Here is a 6,520-nt window from a genome sequence, read left to right as displayed (position 1 = left end):
AGGTTGATTCCATGTCTTTGCTATTATAAATAGTGCTGCAGTGAGCAAACATGTGCATATGACTTTATAATAGAAAGATTTATATTCCTTTGGGTATAGAAGCAGTAATGGGATTGCTATGTTGAATAGGATTTCTGCCTCTGAGTTTTTCAGAAACTACCACACTGTCTTCCACAATGTTTTAACTAATTTACACTCCCACCAACAGTGTAAAAGTGTTCCTTTTTCTCCACAACCTTGCCAGCATCTGTTATGTTTTTACTTTTTAGTAATAGCCATTGTGACTGGTGTGAGATGGTTTCTCATTGTGGTTTTGATTTGCATTTCTCTAATGATCAGCGATGTTGAGCTTTCTCATAGGCTTGTTTCTTCGTGTGTGTATGGCTTCTTTTGAGAAGTGTCTGTTCATGTCCTTTGCACAATTTTTAATGAGATTGTTTGTTTTTTTCTTATAAATTTGTTAAAGTTCTTTATAGATGTTGGATATTAGACCTTTATCATATGCATTGATTGAAAATTTTTCTCCCATTCTGTAGGTTATTTTGTTGTAGTTTGTTTTGCTATGCAGAAGTTTTTTAGTGTAATTAGATCCCATTTGTCAATTTTTGCTTTAATTGCAATTGCTTTTGGCATTTTCATCATGAAATCTTTGCCTGTGCCTATGTCCTGACGGTATGTCCTAGATTTTCTTCTAGGGTTTTTATAGTTCTATGTTTTAAGTCTTTAATCTATCTTCATTTTTGTATATGGCTTAAGGATGGGCTCATTTTCAGTATTCTGCAGATGGCTAGCCTGTTCTCCCAGCACCATATATTAAAAGTGTGATCCTTTCCCCATTGCTTGTTTTTGTCAGGTTTGTTGAAGATCAGATGATTGTAGGTGTGTGTTCTTATTTATTGGTTCTCTATTCTGTTCCATTGGTCTATATGTCTGTTTTTGTACCAGTAGCATACTGGTTTAGTTACTGAGCCTTGTAGTATAGTTTGAAATCAGGTAGCATGATGTCTCCAGATTTATTTATTTTTATTTATTTATTGCGATGGAGTTTCACTCATGTCACCCAGACTGGAGTGCAATGGTGCAATGTTGGCTCACTGCAACCTCCACCTCCCATGTTCAAGCAATTCTCCTCCCTCAGCCTCCTGAGTAGCTGGGATTACAGGCTCCCACCACCATGCCCAGATAATTTTTGTATTTTTAGTAGAGATTGGGATTCACCATGTTGGCCAAGCTGATCTTGAATTTCTGACCTCAGGTGATCCACCTGCCTCAGCCTCCATAAGTGCTGGGATTACAGGTGTGAGCCACTGCGACCAGCCCAGATTTCTTCTTTTGGTGTAGGATTGCTTTGGTTATTTGGCTCTTCTGTTGATACACAGGAATTTTAAAATAGATTTTTTTTTTTGTAGTTCTTTGAAAAATGTCAGCGGTAGCTTAAAGGATGTAGCATTGAATATAAATTGCTTTAGGCTGAATGACCATTTTAATGATATATATTCTTCCTCTCCATGAGTATGGAGTGTTTTTCCATTTGTTTGTGTCATCTCTTATTTCTTTGAGCATTGGTTTGTAGTTTATCTTGTAGAGATCCTTTACCTCCCTTCTCAGCTGTATTCCTAGGTATTTTATACATTTTGTGGCAGTTGTGAATGGTAATTCATTCATGATTTATTTCTCAGCTTGCCTGTTGTTCGTGTATAGGAAGGCTAGCAATTTTGCTCATTGATTTTGTATCTTGAGGCTTTGCTGAAGTTGCTTATAAGCTCTGAAGCTTTCGCACTGAGACTATGGGGTTTTCTAGATATAGGGTCATGTCATCTACAAAGATAGTTTGACTTACTTTCTTCCTATTTGAATACCCTTTACTTCTCACTCTTGCCTGACATTCCTGGCCAGAACTTCCAACACTATGTTGAATAGGAGTGGTGAGAGAGGACATTTTTGTCTTATGCCTGTTTTCAAGGGGAATTCGCTCAGCTTTTGCCCATTTGATATGATATTGGCTATGGGTTTGTCATATATGGATCATATTATTTTGAGATATGTTCCTTCAATACCTAGTTTATGGACAGTTTTTAATATCTGAGGATGTTGAATTTTATCAAGAGCCTTTTCTGCATTCATTGAGATAATCATGTGGTTTTTGTCCTTAGTTCTGCTTATGTGTTGAATCACATTTATTGATTTGCATATATCAAACCAACCTTGCATCCCAGGGATGAAGCCTACTTTACCGTGGTGGATAAGCTGTTTGATATGCTGCTGAATTCGGTTTACCAGTATTTTGTTGAGGATTTTTACATCAGTGTTCATCAAGAATATTGGCCTGAAATTTGTTGTTGTTTTTGTAATTCTGCAAGGTTTTGGTAACAGTATGATGCTGACCTCATACAGTGAGTTAGGGAGGAGTGCCTGCTTTTCACTTCTTTGGAATAGTTTCTGTAGGAATGGTATCAGTTCTTTGTAAATCTGGTATAATTCAGCTGTGAATCCATTTTGTCCTGGACTTGTTTTGGTTGGCAGGCTATTTATTACTGCCTCAGTTACAGAATTCATTATTGGTCTGTTCAGGAAATCAATTTCTGGCTCAGTCTTGGGAGAGTGTATGGGTCCAGGAATTTATCCATTTCTTTTAAATTTTCTAGTTTGTGTGCATGGAGGTGTTCATAATTGTCTCTGATGATTAATTGTATTTCTGTAGGATCAGTGGTAACAACCCCTTTGTCATTTTTGACTTGTTTATTTGGCTCTTCTCTGTTTTCTTCTTTATTAGCTTAGCCAGCAGCCTATCTATCTCATTATGGTTTTTTTCAAATAATCAGACCGTGGCGATATTTACCTTTTGAATCATTTTCATGTCTGAATATCCTTCAATTCAACTCTGATTTTGGCTATCTCTTGTCTTCTACAAATTTTGGCATTGTTTGCTCTTGGTTCTCTTGTTCTTTTAGTTGTGATGTTAGGTTGTTAAATTGACATCTGTCTTACTTTATGTTGGCATTTAGTACTATAATTTTCCCTCTTAACACTGCCTTAGCTGTATCCCAGAAATTCTGTGTTGAACCTTTGCTCTCGTTAGTTTCAAATAACTTCCTTTTTTAACAAATACATGTTTTATTACACTTTAGGTTCTGGGGTACATGTGAAGAACATGCAGTATTGTTGCATTCGTACACACATAGCAATGCGGTTTACTGCCTCCATCCCTATCACCTATATCTGGTATTTATCCCCATGTTATCCCTCCCCAACTACCAACCCCCCACTGCCCCTCCCCTAGTCCCCCCGAACAGACCTCAGTGGGTGATGCTCCCCTCCTTGTGTGCATGTGTTCTCATTGTTCAACACCCGCCTATGAGTGAGAATATGCAGTGTTTCATTTTCTGTTCTGTGTCAGTTTGCTGAGAATGATGGTTTTCAGGTTCATCCATTTCCCTACAAAGGACATGAACTCATCGTTTTTTATGGCTGCATAGTATTCCATGGTGTACATGTGCAACATTTTCCCTGTCCAGTCTATCATCGATGGGCATTTGGGTTGGTTCCAAGTCTTTGCTATTGTAAACAGTGCCGCAGTGAACACACATGTGCATGTGTCTTATAATAGAACGATTTATAATCCTTTGGATATATACCCAGTAATGGAATTGCTGGGTCAAATGGAATTTCTATTTCTAGGTCCTTGAGGAATCGCCACACTGTCTTCCACAATGGTTGAACTAATTTACACTCCCACCAACACTGTAAAAGTGTTCCTATTTCTCCACATCCTCTCCAGTATATGTTGTCTCTAGATTTTATAATGATCACCCTTCTAATTGGCATGAGATGGTATCTCAATGTAGCTTTGATTTGCATTTCTCTAATGACCAGTGATGATGAGCATTTTTTCACGTTTGATGGCCTTATATATGTCTTCTTTTGAAAAGTGTCTGTTAATATACTTCGCCCACTTTTGAATTGGTTTGTTTGTTTTTTCTTGTAAATCTACTTAAGCTTTTTGTAAATTCCAGATACTGTCAGATGGGTAGATTACAAAAAAATTTTCCCTTTCTGTTGGATGCCAGTTCACTCTAATGATTGTTTCTTTTACTCTGCAGAAGCTCTGGAGTTTAGTTAGATCCCATTTGTCTGTTTTGGCTTTTGTTGCCAATGTTTTTGGTGTTTTAGTCATGAAGTCCTTGCCTATGTCTATGTCCTGAATGGTTTTGCCAAGGTTTTCTTCTAGGGCTTTTATGGTGTTAGGTCTTATGTTTAAGTCTTTAATCCATGTGGAGTTAATTTTAGTGTAAGTTGTCAGGAAGGGGTCCAGTTTCTGCTTTCTGCACACTGCTAGCCACTTTTCCCAACACCATTTATTAAAAAGGAAATCCTTTCCCCATTGCTTGTTTTTGTCAGGTTTGTCAAACATCAGATGGTTGTAGACATGTGGCATTGCCTCCGAGGCCTCTGTTCTGTTCCATTGGTCTATATCTCTGTTTTGGTACCAGTGCCATGCTGCTTTGATTACTGTGGCCTTGTAGTATAGTTTGAAGTCAGGTAGCGTGATGCCTCCAGCTTTGTTCTTTTTGCTTAAAATTGACTTGGCTCTGTGGGCTCTCTTTTGGTTCCATATGAAGTTTAAGGTTTTTTTTTCTGGTTCTGTGAAGAGGGTCCCAGGTAGCTTGATGGGGATAGCGTTGAATCTATAAATTACTTCAGTAAGTATGGCCATTTTCACAATATTGATACTTCCTAACCATGGGCATGGAAAGTTTTTCCATCTGTTGGCATCCTCTCTTAATTCCTTAAGCAGTGGTTTGTAGTTCTCCTTGAAGAGGTCCTTTACATCCTTTGTTAGTTGTATTCCTAGGTATTTTATTCTCTTTGTAGCAATTGTGAATGGCAGTTTGTTCTTGATTTGGCTCTCTTTAAGTCTGTTATTGGTGTATGGGAATGCTTGTGATTTCTGCACATTGCTTTTGTATCCTAAGGCTTTGATGAAGTTGCTTATCAGTTTAAGGAGATTTTGGGCTGGGTCAATGGGGTCTTGCAAATGTACAATCATGTAGTCTGCAAATAGAGACAATTTGACTTCCTCCTCTCCTAATTGAATATCCTTTCTTTATTTTTCTTACCTGATTGCTCTGCCTAGAAATTCCAATACTTTATTTAATAGGAGTGGTGAGAGAGGGCATCCTTGTCTAGTGCCACATTTCAAGGGGAATGCTTCCAGTTTTTTCCCATTCAGTATGATATTGGCTGTGGGTTTGTCATAAATAGCTTTTATTATTTTGAGATATGTTCCATCGATACCTAGTTTATTTAGAGTTTTTAGCATAAAGGGCTGTTGAATTTTGTGAAAGGCTTTCTCTGCATCTATTGAGATAATCATGTGGTTTTTGTCTTTGATTCTGAACAATATGGAACGCTTCACAAATTTGCGTTTCATAACTTCTTGATTTCTATCTTAATTTCATTATTTACCTAAAAAAATTCCAGAGCTGGCTTAATTTCCATATAATTATATGGTTTTGAGTATTTAAAAAAATATTGAATTCTGTTTTTATTGCCTTTTGGACTGGGAGCGTGGTTGTTGTGATTTCAGTTCCTTCGCATTTGTTAAGATTGTTTTATGTCTGATTGTGTGGTTGATTTTAGATTATGTACCATGTGCAGGTGAGCATTTGGTTCAGTGTTGTGTTCCGGTCCTTCATGTGTTTGTTAATTTTCTGCCCTGATGATCTATTTAATACTGTCAGTGGGGTGTTACAGTCTCCCACTGTTTTTTTAATGGGATTCTAAGTCTTCTTGAAAGTCTCTAAGAAATTGTGTTATAAATCTGGGTTCTTCTGTGTTGGGTGCTTATATATTAAGGATAGTATGGTCTTCTTGTTGAATTGAACCCTTTACCGTTATGTAATGCCCTTCTTTGCCTTTTTTGGTCTTCTTGGTTTAAAGGCCTTTTTCTCTGAAATTAGGATTGCAACCTTCTCTTTTTCTGATTTCCATTTACTTGGTAGCTTTTCCTCAATTCCTTTGTTTTGAGCCTATGGTTGTCACCGCATGTGAGGTGTGTCTTGAAGACGGCATGCCATTCGGTCTTGCCTCTTTCTCTAGCTTGACACTTTGTGCCTTTTAATTGTTGCATACAGCCAATTTATATTCACGGTTGTTATTTATATGTGTGGATTTGATTCTGTCATTGTGTTGTTAGCTGCTTATTATACTGACTTGTTTGTGTGGTTGCTTTATATTGTCACGGTACTTTGTTCTTAAGTGTGTTTTTGTAGTGGCTGGTAATAGCTTTTCCTTTCCATATTTAGTGCTTCATTGAGGAGCTCTTGTAAGGCAGGTTTGGTGGTAACAAATTCCCTAGCATTTTTGCTTGTCTGAAAAGGGTATCTTATTTCTCCTTCATTTATGAAGCTTGGTGTTTCCAGATAATAAATTCTTGGTTGCAATGCCTTTCTTTCTTTCTTTCTTTTTTTTTTTTTTTTTTTTTTTTTTTTTTTTTTTTTTTTTTTTTTTTTTTTTTTTT

This window comes from Cebus imitator, unplaced genomic scaffold (genome assembly GCF_001604975.1).
Source record: "Cebus imitator isolate Cc_AM_T3 unplaced genomic scaffold, Cebus_imitator-1.0 Scaffold208, whole genome shotgun sequence".
Lineage (NCBI taxonomy): Eukaryota > Metazoa > Chordata > Mammalia > Primates > Cebidae > Cebus > Cebus imitator.
The sequence above is the reverse complement of the archived record's forward strand: the minus strand, read 5'-3'. Positions refer to the sequence as shown.